This window comes from Mirounga angustirostris, unplaced genomic scaffold (genome assembly GCF_029215605.1).
Source record: "Mirounga angustirostris isolate CCGP_5_RB_7025 unplaced genomic scaffold, mMirAng1.0.hap1 SCAF_3, whole genome shotgun sequence".
NCBI classification, from domain to species: Eukaryota; Metazoa; Chordata; class Mammalia; order Carnivora; family Phocidae; genus Mirounga; species Mirounga angustirostris.
Window position 1 is genome coordinate 184325972 of NW_026991711.1, and position 20618 is coordinate 184346589.

General features: G+C 42.0%; 1 protein-coding gene across 1 annotated transcript in view; it reads right to left on the bottom strand.

The window, feature by feature from the left end:
* Window positions 1-676, bottom strand: part of LOC123838473 (thiamine transporter 2-like) — a 28321-nt gene extending 27645 nt beyond the window's left edge. The window contains exon 1 of the mRNA XM_064587201.1: window positions 429-676. The gene's annotated coding sequence lies outside the window, so the exon portion shown is untranslated. The remainder of the gene's footprint in view (window positions 1-428) is intronic.
* Between the last annotated feature and the right edge of the window lie 19942 nt (window positions 677-20618).

Consider the following 20618-nt stretch of genomic DNA (forward strand, 5'->3'; position numbering starts at 1 on the left):
TAAATAAATAAAATCTCAAAGGGCTCCTGGAAATGTTTGTTCAAAGTACAGCCATTGGGCCAAACATGGTTTTCTAACTGACCAGAACAGTTCAAATAATAATGAGGTATTTCCCAAGTGTTCTAGTTACTTAAAGTTGTTCTCAGGAGTGGGAACCACAAGCCACTGTTTGCTTCTCAAGAATATGGAGATTACTCTTTTTTCCCCTAAAGATTTATTTATTTCTTTAGGGGGGGAGGGGCAGGGAGAGAATCCCAGGCAGAACCCCCCCTCTTCCACCCCTGCTGAGCGCAGAGCCTGATGTGGGGCTCAATTCCAGAGCCCTGAGACCATGACCTGGAGCCAAAGCCCAGTGTCGGCCACTTAACCGACTGAGCCACCCAGGTACCCCAGGAGGTTACCCCCAGAATAGTTTTGGAATAACGAACCGAGGATTTCCTGGTGAGAAGAACAGGGCGTTGGCAGTTGAGCAAATTCAAATCTCGAATCCACCTTTTGAGTTGTATAGTTCCTGGACAAGTTTCTTAATGTGCTGAGGCCTCAGCTGTCCTCACCTGGGCAGGTGGGGAACTTCCATTCCACCCACCCCAGATGTTGGCAGCCAGTTCGTCAAAGGCTGTTGAACTCAAAACGAGTGGATTGGTGGGTCTGACTAGAATATGGGCTCCGTTACCACCACAACGGGAAGATTCACGTGACAAGTGATCATGCGGAGAAAGAGCTACAACAAATCCTCTTGAATGTGAAATCCGGACTGCTGCTGTGAGGACAGGCTCCAAGCTGGCCCCCTGCTGGTATCCTCCCTTATTGCAACGGGACAGTGTGTGCTTATTTTCTCTGCCTGCATTGCCCCTCTGAATTGAAGGACTTTCTTTATGGCCTGTGGAAAACTAATGGCTCCCTGGGAAGAACTTTGAAAACACAAGGCATACACTATTCCCTGATATGTGGTCTCCACTGAGATTGAAGGGAGCGGAGAACCCAACATGATAGATGCAAACATTCTTTCCTTAGACCTCTTTTTCTAATTCTAAGGCATTTCCCCCTTTTTAAAACTAATGGCGAGCTTATAGCTTTAAAAAGAGACAAATACTGAATTTACAATCTCAGGTTACCCTAGGGGTGTGATTGTTAATAGTTCAAGCAGGTGAAAATTCTTAGTTGATTTTTAACCTGTTGCTCCGAAGGTCACTGGAAATCAGTTAAAACGTTACCAAACAAACGCTCTGATTTGCTTTTAGTTATGTCAAAATGCAAATTTCTAGTCTTCCGGAGGAGGACATTGGGTGCATTGAACACAGTGGGCTTCTGGTGCAGGACACAGATCTACCCCAGGTGCTTCAGGTGGGCAGTTCTGCAGCTTTGGGGCCCTTGCTGTTTGAGGAGCAGGTGCACTGCCATGACTGGGTGGGCATTTAATAAGTATCCCAGCTATTACCATGATGTGGACCTTCTGATAGATGTTTTTTTCTGTTGTACTTAACAGAGCTGGCTGAACTTACTCAAATTCCTTTGCCTCTCTGAGTCCCACTGATTAAAAGAAGGCAACAGTGATCTACTTTATTATTTGTGAGGAGTAGATGAGGTCAACAGGAGAGGACTCGGGGCACTGCCTAACACAATAAATATCAGTGTCTTTCCCTGGCCTCTCTTTGAGAATCTGGTCTAGTCCCAGTGACCCAGGAAATCACACCACCAATGAATCACTGATAAAGTAACAGCTCATAATGTTAGACCCAGCTAAGTTGAATTGTTGATCATCAGTACACAATGTGGGAATAATTTCAAAATTAATTTGAGAGAATAAGAAGACACTGAAAGAGTAAGTTTACAGTTTAAGATCACATGGGAAACTATTTCTTTAAGGACTTAAATTGTCTAAAAGCCCTTTATAAATACTAATTACATATGAGAGATCATAAATCATACTTACTTGCCTTTTAATCAGACCTTTATGGTCTGCCATAAAGGGAACATTTGATCAGTTTAGTTAGGTTCTGTACGAAATACATGCTGTCCACACCTATACTTCTCTATTTAGATGTTTTACTAAATTCATTTAGATTCTTCTCTAAATTAGTGAACATTTACTGTACATACTTTTTAAAGAATTAAGAGAAAATGATCTCTATGTTCCAGCTCACCATGACTCAGTATTAAAAGTGTGTGTGTGTGTTTTTTAACCTAGATGACTTAAATCAGCTTTCCACATCAACATTTTCCATCTGAACCTTGCTTTGCCCTTTCTAACTAGCTGTGTTGGTTAATACACACTGACCATGTAGACTCCTCATTTTTAATGGTGATTAGACAGATTTCTTTCTAGTTGACCTTCAGCGGTCATTTGGATGCTATCAAATAGGGAAATAGGGACTCATTTCAATGGCATGGTTCCCTTACACCCAGGAAATCACAAGGATTAATGGATTGTTGATACCAATTTTGGTACTGGGAAGTATGTGGTGCTGTAACAAACACGTAAAAACATGGAAGTGGCTTTGGAACTGGAAAATGGGTAGAGGCTGGAAGAATTTTGAGGTACTTGATAGAAAAAATTTAGAATGCCTTGAAGAGTTTGTTGGTAGAAATATTGCCGTTAAGTACAATTCTGTTGAGGGCTCAGAAAGAAGAAAGGAGCGCTACAGAGAAAGTGTCTATTGTCTTAGAGAAGACATATTTCATCAGGAACAGAATGTTGCTAGAAATATGAACGATAAAGGTGCTTCTGGTGATGTCCTACATGGGAAGGAGAAACATGTTATTGGACACTGGAGGAAAGGTGATTTTGTTCTAAAATGGCAAAGAATGTGGCTGAATTACATTCTGTTGTTGGAAAGAGAGTAGAACTTGTAAGCAATGAATCTTGCTTGGAGATATTTTGCTTGGAGAATTCCAAGCAGTGTTGAAGGTGTAGCCTGGCTTCTCCTTGCTACTTAAAATAAAATGTGAGAGAAAGAAAAGAAATCAAGGAAAGAACTCCAAAGCAAAAAGGAACCAGCACTCAAGGACTTGGAAGATTCTGAGCACATCTAGATAGGATATTTTATAAACAGCGCCAACAGTGTGGCTGGACCATCATTTGCTAAAGAGCTCAGGTGTGTGGCTGATGGATCCAATCAACCATCTTAGCAGAAGCCAGAGATGGAGATGGGGTTATCCTGGAAAGCTCCATGGAGGATCCTCTAGTCTGATGGTTTGGACCTCTGTGAATTGCATGGGAGTCTGACGGGTCTTTGAGAATTTTATATCGGCAGAATCACTGCCAGCCTGGCTTAACAGGGGCAGAGGCAGCATGAAACGAAAAAAGAATGAGTCTGAGGGCAGAGGCACAGATGCAGAAGTTTGGGCTGATGAGACCCCCTCAGGCCAACAGGGTGAGGCTGCTGTCCTGTCAGGCCCAGAGGACAGAGCATCGAGTCACATGGAATTATTCTCAGGCTTTGAAATCTAATGAAACTTGCCTTGCTAGTTTTTAAGACGGGCCCTTTACCCCTTTTTTTTTCCTTCCAATTTCTCCTATTTGGAATGAGAATGTCTACCCTATGCCATGATAATTGTATTTTGTAAGCAGATACCTTGTTTTCTGGTTCACAGATGGAGGGGAATTTTACCAAAGGATGAATCATACCCTAAGTCTCACCCATAGTGATTTATATGATTTAGACAATGAAATTCGGGACTCTGAAGTGATGATATTTAGATGAGACCCTGGATTTAGAGTGGATACTGGGATGGTTCAGATGTTTGGGAATGTTTGGAATGGGGTGAATATAATTTTGCATGTGGGGAGGATGTGAATTTTGGGAGGCCAGAAGGTGGACTGTTATGGGTTGAATTGTGTCCCCTCCCAAAAAAAATATGTTGAAACCCTAATTCCCAGTACCTCAAAATGGAACTTACTTGGAAACAGGGTTGTTGTAGATATAATTAGTTAAGATGAGGTCATCCTAGAGTAGGGTGGGCCTTTATTCCGATATGACTGAGATGCTTATAAGGAGAGACACAGATACAGAGACCCACAGGGAGAAGGTGACCATGTGCCAACAAAGGAAAAGATTGGAATGATGCATCTACAAACCAAGGTAAGGATTGCCAGCAAACACCACCAGGTTGGCAGAGGCAAGGAAGGCTCTTCCCTACAGCTTTCAGAGGGAGAAGGGTCCTATTGACACCTTAGTTCTAGACTTCTAATCTCCAGAACTATGAGAGAGGCAATAAATTCCTGATGTTTTAAACCACCCAGTTTTGTGGTGCTTTGTCACAACCACCCTAGGAAGCTGATATTGATTCTAATACACCTAATTTGAATTTTTCACATTTAAATTCAATTAATTAACATATAGTGTATTATTAATTTCAGAGGTAGAGTTCAGTGATTCATCAGTTGCATATAACACCCAGTGCTCATCACATCACGTGCCCTCCTTAATGTCCATCACCCAGTTACCCCATCCCCCCACCCACCACCCCTTCAGCAACACTCAGTTTGTTCCCTAGAGTTAAGAGTCTCTTGGGGTTAGTTTCCCTTTCTGTTTTCGTCTTATTTTATTTTTCCCTCCCTTCCCCTTGTAATTTAAATTTTTGATAATTTGGACAAAATGTATGATATATTACACATTTAAAATTTTTCATTAAATATATTCTATCCTGGATTTCCTTGTATTCATACTTTCATTATTGTTAACCATAAATAGAATAAGTGAGTCTTTATTTACGTAGTGAAATTTCCCAGTTCATTTTGTAGCTACCTATAAATATCTTCAGCTAGGTAATAAACATTGGTTATACTCCATATGGTGATGGTTCAAAAAACTGAAGTGTTCTCATCATATATGAATTGCAGAAATGATAAAGGAGTGCCTCACTCTTTTAGGGTCACCCGTCTAAGCAGACTGTAATTTTATTTATTTATTTATTTTTATTTTATTTTATTTTATTTTATTTTTTTAAAAGATTTTATTTATTTATTTGACAGAGAGAGACACAGCAAGAGAGGGAACACAAGCAGGGGGAGTGGGAGAGGGAGAAGCAGGCTTCCTGTGGAGCAGGGAGCCCAATGCGGGGCTCGATCCCAGGACCCTGGGATCATGACCTGAGCCGAAGGCAGATGCCCAACGACTGAGCCACCCAGGCGCCCCTAAGCAGACTGTAATTTTAAATAAAAATTTATAAATTTCCCTAGCACTTAGTCATTACTCATAAGTTTATTTTATATTGACTTTCCCGCTGAGATACTGATGTTTATAATGTTTATAATGACGGCACTCCTTTTTACTGGGTCTGTCTTCTTTACCAAGTTATCAAATTTTAGAAACAAGTGTTTCTGAACTTGAAGGTGTCTTAAAGGCAAAGAAGGTGTCTTTTGTACAGGAAGCTGATGTTCCCAGGGCCCCTTTGGTTGGGGCCAACAGAGCCCTCATTCACCCCAAGTAGTCAGGAAGCCTTTGGGGAAGGAAGAAGAAAGAAAGGAAAGAAGAAAGCCAGTTTTGTTGTAGTTGTAGTAAAATTGCTCTAACCCATTCACGCCCCCGTATTTGGTCTGCCTGTTCTGAACAGAGCATAAACTCAGCATGGCGGGCAGGAAAAAGACTTATGATGGAAATACCATCTTGTGTATATATTAAACACAGGCTGGAGTTACAGGGTCTTCACCACTACTTCACAAGCAAACCCTATGTTTTACGATGGGCATTACCATTACAGAAATTTTCTTTTAAAGAAAAGATGACCAGGTTCATTCTAGAACCTGCTTTTGTCATTCATGGCAATGCTACAGATAAATGGGGTCCAGTGGTATTGTTGGAATGGGTATAGCTCACATTGAGTCTGAAAGGATGGCAGAAAGTGAAAATTGCTGAACGAATCCTAGGTAGAGAAACTCCTCTGTGAATTTTTGGTTGTCAACAGGCTGTTCCAAGTTCTTTTTTTTTTTTTTCTTAATTGAAAGCAACATGGTACTCCCACCTGTGGGTGATGGGCTGAGTTGTGATTTTCTCCTCATCTGGAGAAGGTGTTTAAACACCGACCGTTGGGTCTCTTCCCCACTTACGGACTCAGCAGGTCTTGGCGGGGAGGGGTTGAGACTGAGAATTTTCATTTCTAACAAGTTCCCAGGCGATGCTGACTGATGGTTGGGGACCTCACTTTGAGAGTCAGCTTAGCAAACAGCAGTTAGGTGCAACTCTGAGGCTGGAAGTTTGAAAAGAGATTTCTGTAGTAGTTTTAGCTTTACTCTCTTTGAAGATTAGACACTAGAGGGCAGTGTGATCCCGGTACATGGAGACAGCCGATGATGTCACATCAAATCCAAACCACTACATCAAAAACTAATGATGTACTGTATGGTGACTAACACAAGATAATAAAATAAAATAATAAAATAAAATAAAATTAAATTAAATAAAATTAAATTAAATTAAAATAAAAAAATCTAGACCTTTGCTTCAGCCCAGCATCTTTGGTTTTTATCTGCTTTGTTTATTGACGGTTCACGTAGGAATTTATTATTTTTTTTCACATAGGAATTTATATGTAGAAAGGTTCTACTGCCAAAAGTAAATTTAAAAGTTGTTCTCTCTCCAGTCCCTTCTTTTTGAAGTCCTGGGGCCTGCTAGCTGGACAGCAGGGGCAATGGGGGTGTGTGATTTTATGTCCCATTATTCAGACAGCTTTAGTACTGAAAGATAAATTGGCTCCTTAGCGTCCGGTATCTCTAAAAGTGTTTGCAATGAGCTCAAATTCTATTCATAACAGAAAGAGAGTTTTGAGACCAAATAAGTTCAGAAGCATTGGGTTAAATAAAGTTATATGAGTTCCTTCGCTGGAATGTTCCTCAGAGTCTTTATTTGTACGTTGGAAATCCTTGTGAGGAGGATGTAGAATGCAGGGCCACTACGAGTATTTGGGAAAGAAACACCAATCTGGTCCTAATTCTTCATTTTTCTAGAAGTAGAGACCGGAAGATAACATGGCTGCTGGGTAGCGACAGGGCCTGTCTCTTGAGTACGGCTCAATGTCCTTGCCACGGGAGATACCTACAGGCCTGCGTGCAATGATCGTGCCCACGTGGGTCAAATGTGCTTCCTGTTTGGGGCCGTAAGTCTTCCTAGCCCACCTGCTGGAATACTCCTCCTCCAGGTGCCTGCAGGCTGCGCCCATACCTTCATACAGATGGTGCTCGAAGGCCCCTTTCCAGACAGGACTTCTCAGGACACCCCGTCCAAAATGTTTTGTTTTGTTTTTTTCTGTCACTATTGCTTTGTCACCACTTGCTATATATTAATATGCTTAATGGTTTTTGTTCATCTCTTCCTTTTAAAACAGAAGAGCCAGAGACGTCCTGGTGTCTACTATATTCATATTCACTCGGTGCTCAATTAACATTTTTTGGATAAATTACCTAGTGCTAGCAAAGTATATAACCTAAGATTGATTATTGTATCAGTCAGGGTTCTCCAGAGAAATAGAATCAATAGGAGTTATATATGTTATGGGTTAAAATGGCAAAAACCAGCGTGTTTTATAAAATACTTCTAATAGGACCCAGATAATCGAAGTGCTATAAGAATTTACAGACAAATTTCCACTTGCATTTCTGGGCTTAAAAGTACAATATTTGACACTTTCTGGTAATTGTTTAAATTTAATGGCATTTTATTTGTATATATCCTGGTATGTTAGAGAGTATTCTTACAGGCTTCAGGAAGTTTGGGTTTAAATGTTATTAAGGTGATGGGTATTTACATTTATCCAAAGGCCTCTCTGAGGAGGAATTCTACCCTGGGTATTACTACAATTAAGGTAACTGCCTTGGAAAATATTTCCTATCTTCCGAATCTCACAGGAGTGCTTCTCATGAGCAGACTGACTCGAAACCATACAGGGAAGCAAAGTCAAGCAGATGTCGTCCCATGTAGGAAGGAGGAGGCCCTGAAAGGTGGCGATGGTGGTGGGGATGACATCGAGTTGCCAACAGACAGAGAAGCACAGATATTGGCGAGGTTAACTAACTTAAGATAAAATCCACCCTCCGGAATTTGAGAAAAAAGGCAGAGGATCATAGGGGAAGGGAGGGAAAAATGAAACAGATGAAACCAGAGAGGGAGACAAACCATAAGACACTCTTAATCTAGAGAAACAAACTGAGGGTTGCTGGAGGGGAGGGGGTGGGAGGGATGGGGTGGCTGCGTGATGGACACTGGGGAGGGTATGTGCTATGGTGAGCGCTGTGAATTGTGTAAGACTGATGAACCACAGACCTGTACCCCTGAAACAAAGAATACATTGTACGTTAGTAAAAAAGAAAAAAAATTAAAAATAAAAAAATAAAAATTAAAAATTAAAATGAATAAATTAAAAAAAAAAATCCACCCTCTGAGTAGACCTCCCCTGTTCAGCCTCACAGAGCTTATCTTCTCTCCTTGAATCACAAGGTTCCCTCCTGCTCCACGGACCATTGAGGTAATCGAGCAGGGAGTGAGGAGTGCATACGTGTGTGCAGCGTGCCTGCGTGTGTGTGTGAGTTCGTGAGTGCATGCGTGCGTGTGTGAGTACGTGAGTGCATGCATGCATGTGTGAGTACGTGTGTGCATGCGTGCGTGCGTGAGTACGTGAGTGCATGCGTGCGTGAGTACATGAGTGTGTGCATGTGTGTGTGAGTACGTGTGTGCGTGCGTGTGAGTACGTGAATGCATGCGTGTGTGTGTGTGAGTACATGAGTGCGTGCATGTATGTGTGTGAGTACGTGAGTGCATGCATGCGTGCGTGTGTGAATACGTGTGTGTGCGTGCGTGTGTGTACGTGTGTGCATGCGTGCGTGCGTGAGTATGTGAGTGCGTGCATGCGTGTGTGTACGTGTGTGCATGCGTGCGTGCGTGTGCGTGTGTGAGTACGTGAGTACATGCGTGCATGCGGTCTTAGCTATAAAAGAAACCCCGAAAATGTGATGTGTTAAAGAACTCGTATGTTAGGTACCCAGCTTCTGGTATTCTTAGCTGGAGCAGTCCTGTCTACAGTGAGAGATACAAGTTTCCATAAGTGGGTTCACACTCACTTGCTAGTAACAATCAATGAGTCCTCTGGTAATTTCACTTTGAAAGGAGGTTAGATATAATGTTCAGCAAGGAAGATGATGTTCCCTGCAAAAGAGTGAGTAACCTTGGGTGGAATCTCGGCTTTCTGTGGGAGAAGAACTTTGGGAGGGATGACCTTCCAGATGTGGTCATGTTATCCACCACGCTCTCTGCCCCTTCACAAGGTGCGCCAACATGAAGATCGATTTATTTGGAGACCTATTAGATTGATTGTCCTTTTCCTCGAGCTAAAGTAAATACTGATCCAATTTATATCAATAAAGCTCTTACTTAAGCAGAGTAGGTGGCAATAAAAATCAGAAACAATTACATCAATGAACAGGAATGATGACAATGAAAAATATTTGCTAGTGGTTAAATTGAGATAACTGCTTTCCATTTACTTCTACTTCACAGAAAGTAGGGATTTGCTCTTCCATAAGGAATGCTTTTGGGGTTTTCTAGGTCTTTCTTGTGTAACCGATGAAATGACTGAGGAGCCATAGATGAGCCTTACCTAGAGTCATCTGTTTTCTGTGCTCCTAGAAGCCCACGCTCTTCTTTCATTCATTATATTTCTGTCTAGCCTGACCCTGGGTTGTTTGCACAACTCCATAATTGAACTTGGAGCTGAACTTCAGGTCTTTTCTTCTCCATGACTTTCATGGACCTACAGCTATTTCTACTATCCTGGAGATGTTGAAATTCCTCTGCCCTCTGAATTTTGGTTTGAGAAGACCAGAGTCAACCTAATAGAAGAAACACAATTGCCCACTTGGTGGGGATGGGAGAAGACCCCAGCCTTCTTCAAGAGAGGAGGAGAAGAATAGGCAAAAGTGCTGGGATTGGGCAAGAATATAGAAATGGAGGTGGTGATATTGAGAGAGAAGGGGGATGGAAGTTACTCCTCACAGCTAAAGAGAGCGATAATGCTGCTAGTATTTTCCAGGTTCTTGAGTTCAAATACCAACTCCATCATTTTCTAGCTGTGATTTTGGGTGTTTACATGTGGTAGTTGATACTGTCCTTGATCCTCCACGCTGCCTCCAGACAATTATTCTTAATCCTTTGGCAGAAAATAAAAATGTTCATTTCTTTGGAACTCTCTTAACTTGACCACTTTCTCATGGTCTAGTTGCTGATATTCACTGACTTGCTCATCTCTCTTCCTCCGTCTTCCAAATCCTTGGCATCAATTCTTCATCCCAAGTCCTGCTATTATCTTACAGTTCTTCAATATCCATCTGAAATGCATCTCATCTTCCCAGTTCCTCAGTCTTCTCATTTCCAGGGACTCCTTTTTCCATTCTGTCTCAGCTCCCCATTCTCATGGCCACACCCTATTCTCTCTCTAATAAGGGATCTCGTCAACTGGCTCTATCTACAACTACCTCTTCTTGCTTATGTCATCAGCTACCTTGATCGTACCATTCCTTAGCTCCATTGGGATGTCTCTGTTTTGCTTCCAATATCCCAGCCTTCTCCTTTCCTTCTTTCCCTTATAATTTCTACAGTAATCATACGAATGCCCTAAACTCCATTGCCTGTCCATGTTTTGATCACATCTGTGTGGGAAAAAACCTCATCTTAAAGTTTTTTCAGAGTACATTTTTTAGCTGGTGATTTTGCATTCCTGATCTTGTCTATTGGACTCAAAACTGAGTTCTCCACTAGGGCTTTCCCCTTATTCCATGGAGTTCCTAGAGTGCCCTTCCAAGAAGGGGTATTGTAATCTCCTGTATGCAATTTTCAGCTGCTACTCAGAGATCCTCTGGATTCTGATGCACCCCACCCCGAAGCTGAGGACCACTCTGATACCTCCGCACAGACTGCTTTCCCAAAAAGAGACCACCTGAGTGCCAGGTCGGCACACTACCTGGGTTAGTGCTGCACAAGGGGGGTGTGGCAGGGCTACATGGTTTAAAAGACGTATGCACACAAATATCTGAAATTCTTCAGCCCACGGAAGTCTCATCCCCTCCATACCCCCTGGAAGCCCCTGGATAGTCAAATACAACCTGTCTTCTTCTGATACCTCTTTAGTTTGAATAACCACCTGTAAATATTACTTCTAGTGACCTACTTGAATCCGGCTGTGCCTGTCTGTCCACATTTCCTGAGATTCCAAGTGCTCAGCGTGTATTCCAAGTATGCAATTCTCTATCAAAACCAAATCAATTCTTCCTAACCCATACTATCAACAAGCATGTAAAAAAATACCGCTGGTAGGTGCCGTTGACCCTAATACCTGCTTAGGCAGGCATTTATATGACATGCTTTCTATGCTTTGTTTTTAATCCTCTGAAAAGTTCACAAAGTAGATATTGTCTCCACTTGGCAGTTGAGAAAGCAGACATTCCAGGAGAGAGAATGTGGCTGGCCGAGGGTCATGCAGTTTAGAATCCAGTTCTGTAAGGATGCAAGGCTTGAACTCTTCTTCTTCTACCTGCTGGGTGGGGCATGCTAGTTTTGTTTCCTTCTCTCATCCCTTTCAAGTTGGTCCATGGTCTTGCTTACTTTCTCCTCTGTCCTTTGCTGGCTACTCCCCAAATTAGAACTGTGTGGCGTACAGCTTAAGGTTGCCATGTAAAATGATGGACATTGAGGTGCATGGGTGGCACAGTTGGTTAAGCATCCGACTCTTGATTTCGGCTCAGGTCGTGGTCTCAGGGACGTGAGATTGAGCCCCTCCTGCCCACCCCGTGTCCAACTCCCTGCTTGGCGGGGAGTCTGCTTGAGATTCTCTCTCTCTCCCTCTGCCTCTCCCTCTATGCACATGAGCATACTCTCTCTCTCTCTCTCTCTAATAAATAGATAAATCTTAAAAAAAAATAAAAGGATGAGCATCATTAAATGTCACGTATTACCCCAACTGATAATAAATGTAGCATGCATTCTCTTTTTCTTATTGAAGTATAATTGAGATCTGATATCCTATTAGTTTCAGATGTACATCATAATGATTTAATATTTTTAGACATTATGAAATGATCCTCACAGTAAGTGTAGTTACCATCTGTCACCATACAAATTTATTACAATCTTATTAATTATATTCCCTATGCTGTATAATACATTTCCATGGCTCATTTATTTTATTTTATTTTATTTTTTATTTTTTTAAAGATTTTATTTATTTATTTGAGAGAGAGAATGAGAGAGAGAGAGAGCATGAGGGGGGGAGGGTCAGAGGGAGAAGCAGACTCCCCGCCGAGCAGGGAGCCCGATGCGGGACTCGATCCCGGGACTCCAGGATCATGACCTGAGCCGAAGGCAGTCGCCCAACCAACTGAGCCACCCAGGCGCCCTCCATGGCTCATTTATTTTAAAACTGGAAGTTTGTACCTCTTCATCCTTCCACCTGTTTTGCCCATCTCCAGCCCCTCCTTCTCTATTTATTTTATGTTTCTGTGAGTCTGTTTTGTTTTATTTATTTTGTTTTTTAGATTCCACATATAAATGAAATCATACAGCATTTGGTTTTCTATGTTTGACTTCTTTCCCTCAGCATAGTACCCTCCAGATCCATCCGTGTTGTCGCAAAAGGCAAGATTTCATTCTTTTTATGGCTGAGTAAGGCAGCATGCATCTTTGAAATCAGTTCAGTGGACATTTACAGAAGTTTTCTTTGGATCGTTTAAGCCCCCACAAGCTGTTCCTTGGGCCAAAGAGATCCTGTACTATTTCCTGCTAGTGACATCTACCAGTGTCAGGCTTTCAGTGATGCGGCGCTTCCTGCCCGTCTGTAAAGCTTCCTAAATTGAAAGTTCCGATGGGAGGGGAAGAGCATTCACATTGAGAGCTGGCTCTATCCCGTGAATGCAATGAGGCTTAGACCCCCTTCTCGTCCCTGCTTCCAGAACCTCCTGATCCAGCTGCTGCTGGTGCTGCTTAGCAGAGTTTTGAAGGTTGTTTCAAGGATGCTTTGCCTTTATTGTTACACCTAATAGTACACAATTTTGAGTAAATGTTGCAGCCCTGTCCAACCCTGGGCAAATTCTAAAAGCGATGACATTTAAATTATTATTTGACTCACGTACCTTCTCCATAACAAGGAGTAGAAATCAGAATTCTATACAAATTATTATTTTGCTATTGCCCTCTCTATTCTGACACAATTTTTCCCCCTCTGGGATGAATAATTTTCCATACTTTATTTTACTCTGTGAAGGTGAAGCAAGAGCGGTCCTGTATTTGGTGAAACCAGGGTCTGAAGCAAAAACTAGCAAGGTGTCTTTTCATCAGCTGCTTCCTCCAGCAGGTAAGTAAAACGTGTGTGGGCTTACCTTTGTGGAGAGGAGGCTTTACGCAAAAGGAGAGCATTAGTCAGCAAAAACCCCAAAATTCACAAGGTGAATGCGGCTTTCTGTCCTCTGTTCCCCTGGGACACAAAGCCAGCTGCCATCAGCCACGATCTCAAAGTTCTGGTCTGTAGGGCAGACCTGTAACACCTGCCGCACATCTTGATTGAGCAATGGAGCACGCCGTGGCACGCCGTGGCACGCCGTGGCACGCTGCAATCCTCGGCAGACAGGAAGGAAGGACCAGAGTTCATTATCACAGAGTAAGGAGGCCTCCGCCTTTGCATCGGCAGAGAATTGATTTCTCCTTGTATTAAACACAAATCACTGCTATCATATTAACAACTGCTTGGAGAAGCTAAGTTTTTGGATTTTCTCAGCACCTAATTTTGTGAGTGGCCAGAAGACCAGTCAGACACATTCCTGCTGTTACTTGGCTAGCTTCCTATTTTAATCTCACTCCCCGGGTCTCATCCAAAGTCCAGTTTTCTTCCTGGAAACATCTCATCGGGCTGAATTTTTGACTGCACACACTTGCCTTTCTCTTCCATGATATTTGACTTTAATTCCTATCTCCAAAGTGTGATGCATTTTCCCCCTTCCATTTCCTTTGAGAAAGTCTCCCTTTCTAGGATCTCCAAAGCAACTTGGTCTCTCAGGAGGAAGATTCAGGCATCTGCCTCCCCGTACGGATACTGTTAATGTGCTGCCCCCATTTGTTCTGCCGTATCACCTACAACCTGTTTTTGAGCCACTTCCTTCCAGACATTTTCCGCTGGCTCACGGCCAGCATTTTTCTTCCTCTCTTCTTCCTATGTGGGTGTAGCTCACAGGCTGGCATTCATCCGCCAGCCAGCACTGTGGAATTTATATAATAACCTCGAAGCTCACATGCATGCCTAGTTTAGGTCAGTTGTCCTTATTATCGTTTTGAAAGATAGGAAAGGAAACACAAAGAAATGACAAGGTTCTCATTTTGTGTTTAGTAGAAGGGAACAGAATGTGGGATGTGCCTGCCCCCAGATACTCTATGAATTTGCTGTGGGTACTGTAGCCTCCCCCGACCCCCCAAGCTTCATCCCTTAGCTTTCTTTTTTTTCAAATTTAAATTCAATTAGCCAACATATAGTACATCATTAGTTTCAGGTGTAGTGTTCAATAATTCATCAGTTGCGTATAACACCCAGTGCTCCTCCCATCACGTGCCCTCCTTAATGCCCATCCCACAGTTACCCCATTCCCCCACCCACCTCTGCTCCAGCAACCCTCAATTTATTTCCTATAGGGGCGCCTGGATGACTCAGTTTGTTAAGAGTCTGCCTTCGACTCAGGTCATGATCCCGGGGTCCTGGGATCGAGTCCTGCGTCGGGCTCCCTGCTGAGTAGGGAGCCTGCTTCTCCCTCTCGCTCTGCCCCTCTTCCTGCTCATGCTCTCTCTCTCAAATGAATGAATAAAATCTTTAAAAAAAAATCCCTTAGCTTTCTGAGTCACCCTGCCTGTGGAGGAGAAACTCCAACGTGATACTTCTAGTAACACTGTCTGTCAAGTGGACACAGCTAAGTTCCCTAATATTGTTTTGCGCCCCATACTAGCCTTTTTTTTTTTTTTAATTCTGAAGCTTTGGAGGAGCTAAACTGGTGAAGATAAATTTGTAAATGACTCGCTTCCTGTTGCCCAAAAGGTCGACATTATTTTGGCAACTATGTTTTACAACCTTCTTTATAACCCACCAATTCCTACAGTGTCCCTAGAATAAACTCTGACTAGAAAGTTACAGACTGACCCTGGGGATACGGTCTACCAAAATGGGACATCTGACAATGGAAATGTAAGCATTTAGTTAAATTTCACATATCTTCACATAAAATAACATTTTAATTTGCTCTTTCGTATTCAAGCAGGAAAACCACAGTAAATTTAAATAAAGCCAGCATATGTTGTTCTAATCCAGGCCAGGATCGGCTGGAGCAGAAGCTGACTCTAGAGGAAGTAAGGAGAGTTAATTTCTGTTTCTCTGCTGCAAATAGAAAAGGAAAAAGCATGGTTTTTTGAAGGCTTCTGATTAAAAATAAGCTAATTGTAGGAGCTAGAACAATGTCTGGTTCATACCAAGCACACAATTAATTATTAATAAGAGGTGTTACTACTTTAGATGGAATCTCCACTAGGGCAGTTCAAGGTTTTCAGCCTAATACAGACAGTCTCTCCTCCTTTTCCATTAGTGAAACGGCTATAGTTTCCAAAATTCAAAACGTATGCTCTGCAGTGTAATTAGGCACTATCAAGAGATATTTGAATTGCAACTGTCCTAGAAAAATGCTACTAATGTGGTTTCTCAGTCAAAACTCAGGCAGCCCAAGAAAATGTGTATGCCTGGACATCTCACATTTAGAAAAATAATTATTACTATTAATATCAGCCAAGACTTACCGAGCCTTTACTGTGTGCTGGGCACTCTTGGGTACTTGATATACACGTCTTAGCTCATTTAATCCTCACAAAAATCCTATGAAGTAAGACTGCTCTTGTCCCCATTTTATAGATGAGAACACTGGGGTGCAAAAACGTGAAGTAACTTTCCCCGAATCATGCAGTGCACAGGAATATTTTCAGCGGGGCAGGTTGATGGCACGAGCCCAAATCCCCGGAAGCTCCATCAAATACCACATCAGACCATCCCATTCCTTCTTTTTTTTTTTTTTTTTAAAGATTTTATTTATTTATTTGACAGAGAGAGACACAGCGAGAGAGGGAACACAAGCAGGGGGAGTGGGAGAGGGAGAAGCAGGCTCCCCGCAGAGCAGGGAGCCTGATGCGGAACTCGATCCCAGGACTCTGGGATCATGACCTGAGCTGAAGGCAGTCGCTTAACCAACTGAGCCACCCAGGCGCCCCATCCCATTCCTTCTTGTATTGTCAGGGAGACAGGAGGTTGGCAAATTCAACAAGCTCCCTTTTCTCAGTTCTGCTTGTTTTTATTCCTTTCTGGACAAGTTCCGCTCTCTGCCTCTCCAGTTCCTGCATCAGAGATTGCCCAGCTCCGAGTCCTCAGAGCCATCTCCCTCCCCGCCAAACTGTCAAGGCATAGTCCGGACTCCGAGGGCTACACCCTGCTGAAGCCAACTTCCCCTGTAAAGTCAAACAGAGACTTGATGTTTGGATCTAGATCTTTTTGAGAATATGGGTGGCAGGTGGGAAAAATGCAAGGCAACATCTTCCTTAGAGTGCCATGATTGAAGGAACTTAATTCAGAATTTCTTTAGATTTTTGTGCTCAGTGGCTCAAAGCTCTAGAACCACAGATTTAGAGAAGACTCCCAGGGCAGCCTCCCACCTGACACCTAGACACCACCTGAACCCCCCCTCCCCGTCTCCAACTCCCCACAGGTGATATTTTTCTGCCTCTGCAAGAGTAAAGGGACACCCAATGGTCAGGTCAGAATGTTGTTGCTTTCGTCTTGCTTTTTTACTTTTCAACTGAATATGAGCTGTAGGAAATAATCTATGCATCAGGAAAGGACCAGATGCTGTCGAGACTCTAAAGCACATTTTCCCCAGTTACCTGATTCTAGCTTTTCATTACCAGGTAAGCTATTTTCCAGATCTGGACATTGCAGATATCTAAAAGCAACATGAAATAATTCTTATGGGCAAACATGCAAGTGGATTCTGTCTAGTAGAGGGACCGTCTTCCTTCCACGTGGTAAAAACTCTGTTTCCAGTAAGGATATAAATGAGAAAGAACTCTAGATTCTTTTCTGGATGTTGGAATCAATAATAAGGAAGAGGCCATTTGTCAGGGGTGGGGATGAGAGAAACAGGTAAAGGGGGTCAAAAGGTTAAAAGAAATTAAATAAGTAAAAAATGTGGAAAAATGAGGAAAACCACCCAAAGTGATTCTGCCTGTATTCTGCTATGGCAACAGGGTGCATCTGTCACCCTGGCCAAGCTGAATGGTAAGTGTGGGAAGCAGCCCTGCAAGCTCAGAGCTGCTGGGCAGGCCATGGCCAGGCCTTGGGCCACCCCTCCCACTCCCAGACACCTGTCATTTTTCCACGAGATTGGCAGGCACTTCCCTTGGACCTTTCAACACCCACTACCGTGTGTGCCTCTTCCCTAAAGACCCGGTAACCCCGCTTATTTGTCAAATGCGCACCACGTGCCTCTTCATGTGACCATTTCCTTAAACCAGATCTAAATATTTCACTTACATCAAGGGCTAAGTATAGACAAAGGGCAAGTGCAAACAAGCAAGAATCATAACCTTTTTCTACTCAGAAATGGTTACTCTCTTGCCGTTTCTGTCCCCTTATTCCTGTTATTTATGAATTCTGTTTCTGTTGTTTCCACGAGTCATTCTACGTACAAAACAAAACATTTAACGTATTTTTCCATAAGGTGTTCTAACCAGTCAAGAAACCCCACACCTTACAGCAAATCTATGTTTTAATATTAAAAAACCTTTCTCTTTAATGATACCAAATGAAAAAAATTTCTTTTCAAAATACTCTTTTGTCAGGGCGCCTGGGTGGCTCAGTCGTTAAGCATCTGCCTTCGGCTCAGGTCATGATCCAGGGGTCCTGGGATCGAGCCCCGCGTCAGGCTCCCTGCTCGGCGGGAAGCCTGCTTCTCCCTCTCCCACTCTCCCTGCCTGTGTGCCCTCTCTCGCTGTGTCTCTCTCTGTCAAATAAATAGATAAAATCTTTAAACAAACAAACAAACCAAAATACTGTTGTCTTCTGCGTTTTTCCCTTTTAATTATAGATGTACATTTAGGTTATTCATGTATATTACAAAAAATGAAAAAAAATTCAGAATGGTTACATGTGAAAAATAAAAATCTTCAGCTCCTTATTCTGCGATGCTAACTTATATCCCAAGAGGCGAAACACGTTTTAAAAGTTAGCATTTCAACTTTGTTATGGGTCATTTATGTGGTGCAAGCATCAAAAGCCATGGAGAGATGCCACTCCCTCCCACCCCCCCATTCCTCACTACTCCTTAGCAGGTAATTGTAATTAGTTTTGTTTGTCCTCCCAGAAAAGTTGTATGTGTCCATAAGCTGATACAGGTACTTTTCACCTTACTTTTGCACAAGTGATGAGCTCCCACATTCATTATTTTGGCATTTGACTTCTCTCCACTTAATTTTAGAGCCTTTTATCACTATGTAAGAATCTTCCTCACTTTTTTTATCCAGTTAATATTATTACAAGTGAATATATTGGTGTGCCATAATACATCCTCCCTGTTCCCATGTAGCGACATTTAAACAGTTTCCAATCCTTTGTTCTCAGAAACACTACTGTAATGAAAAACATCTGTGTGAGTCATTTTCCAGGCAGGTAGTACATCGGTAGGGTGTATTTCTTTCTTTCTTTTTTTTTTTTTTTAAGATTTTATTTATTTATTTGAGAGAGAGAATGAGATAGAGAGAGCATGAGAGTGGGGAGGGTCAGAGGGAGAAGCAGACTCCCTGCTGAGCAGGGAGCCCGATGTGGGACTCAATCCCAGGACTCCAGGATCGTGACCCGAGCCGAAGGCAGTCGCTTAACCAACTGAGCCACCCAGGTGCCCTGATTTGCAGATTCCTGTCTTTTTTTTTTTTTTTTTAAAGATTTATTTATTTGACAGAGAGAGACACAGCGAGAGAGGGAACACAAGCAGGGGGAGTGGGAGAGGGAGAAGCAGGCTTCCCGCTGAGCAGGAAGTCTGATGCGGGGCTCGATCCCAGGACGCTGGGATCATGACCTGAGCCGAAGGCAGTCGCTTAACCAACTGAGCCACCCAGGTGCCCGGTAGGGTGTATTTCTATGAGAGAAATCTATAGGTGGGATTTGTAATTGTGTGAGTGCAGAGTTTTCCTTCACAGCAATGAAGCTAATTTATATTCCCATCCCCCATCTTTGAGACTGCCCACTGCCCCTTTCCCAGAGAACCAAGTGTATTGTTTCACTTTTGGATTATTTTCTAGTCTGCCAGGTGAAAAATGGTATCTCATTGTACTTTAACAAACATTTCCCTCATGAGTTAATTTAAACATCTTCTACATGTCTGAGCCATTTGTATTTCGCTTTCTCTGAATTCCTTGTTCACATGATTTGCCCATTTTCCTATCAGGTGACTGATCTTTCTCTTACCAGTTGGTGTTGGTTCTTTATAAATGAGGGAAAGCAGCTTTGAAGTGTTGCAATATTTACTCCAGATTATCGTTTGTCTTTTGGGTTTGTTTGCAGTGATTTTTCTTCTACACGTTAAGTTTAGTTTTATGCTGTCAGTTCATTTTATTAAATGACTTCGAGGTTTTATACTACTTTAGAAAGATTTGAGGTTATACAATAATGTTACATGTTTTTTTTCTAGTATTTTTGTGGTTTCAGTTTTGTTTTATAACTGTACATTAATACTAGATATTACATATGGATGGAGTTATTCTATCACTCTTGGGTCCAACTTTGTTTTCCTTTGAAAAAAATTCCAATTTATTAAATATTCCATCTTTTTCTTCCTTTTGTATGAGATGCTATCTTAATCATAGTCTAACCCATTCAGAACTAGGGGTTGATTCAGAACTTTTTACTCTTTTCCAGTGGACTGTCTCTTCATGTTGCTGTTACTGCAGTTGAGAGTTTAAATAGCATTTTATTCTCTGCAAATAATTTAATTTCATTTTCCCACTTAAAGCATTTTCTTGGTTCTTCTTTGTTAACTTTCCAAATAAAATTTAGAATCACCCTTACAAGTCTTAAAAAAAAATGCTGTATTTTTTCCTCTGAGACAGTATTTAACTTATAAATTCATCTAGAAAGCAGGATCATAGGGGAAGAGAGGAAAAAATGAAACAAGACGAAACCAGAGAGGGAGACAAACCATAAGAGACTCTTACTCATGGGAAACGACCTGAGGGTTGCTGGGGGGGGTGGGTGGGGTAACTGGGTGATGGACACATGTAATGAGCACTGGGTATTATATAAGACTGATGAATCACAGACCCGTACCTCTGAAACAAATAATACATTATATATTAATAATAAAAAAAAGAAAGCATGATACCTTTATATATTTTTTCTTCCTAACCAACAACAAGATCGGCTTTTCCATGTGTTTAGGTGTTATTCTGTAATCTATAGAAGTTTTTGCAGGCATATTCATATATGCCTTACACATTTATTAAATAGGTTACATGTAATTGTTTTGTATTATTTTTGTCCTACCATAAATTGGGTCTTTTACTCCCATGCATCTT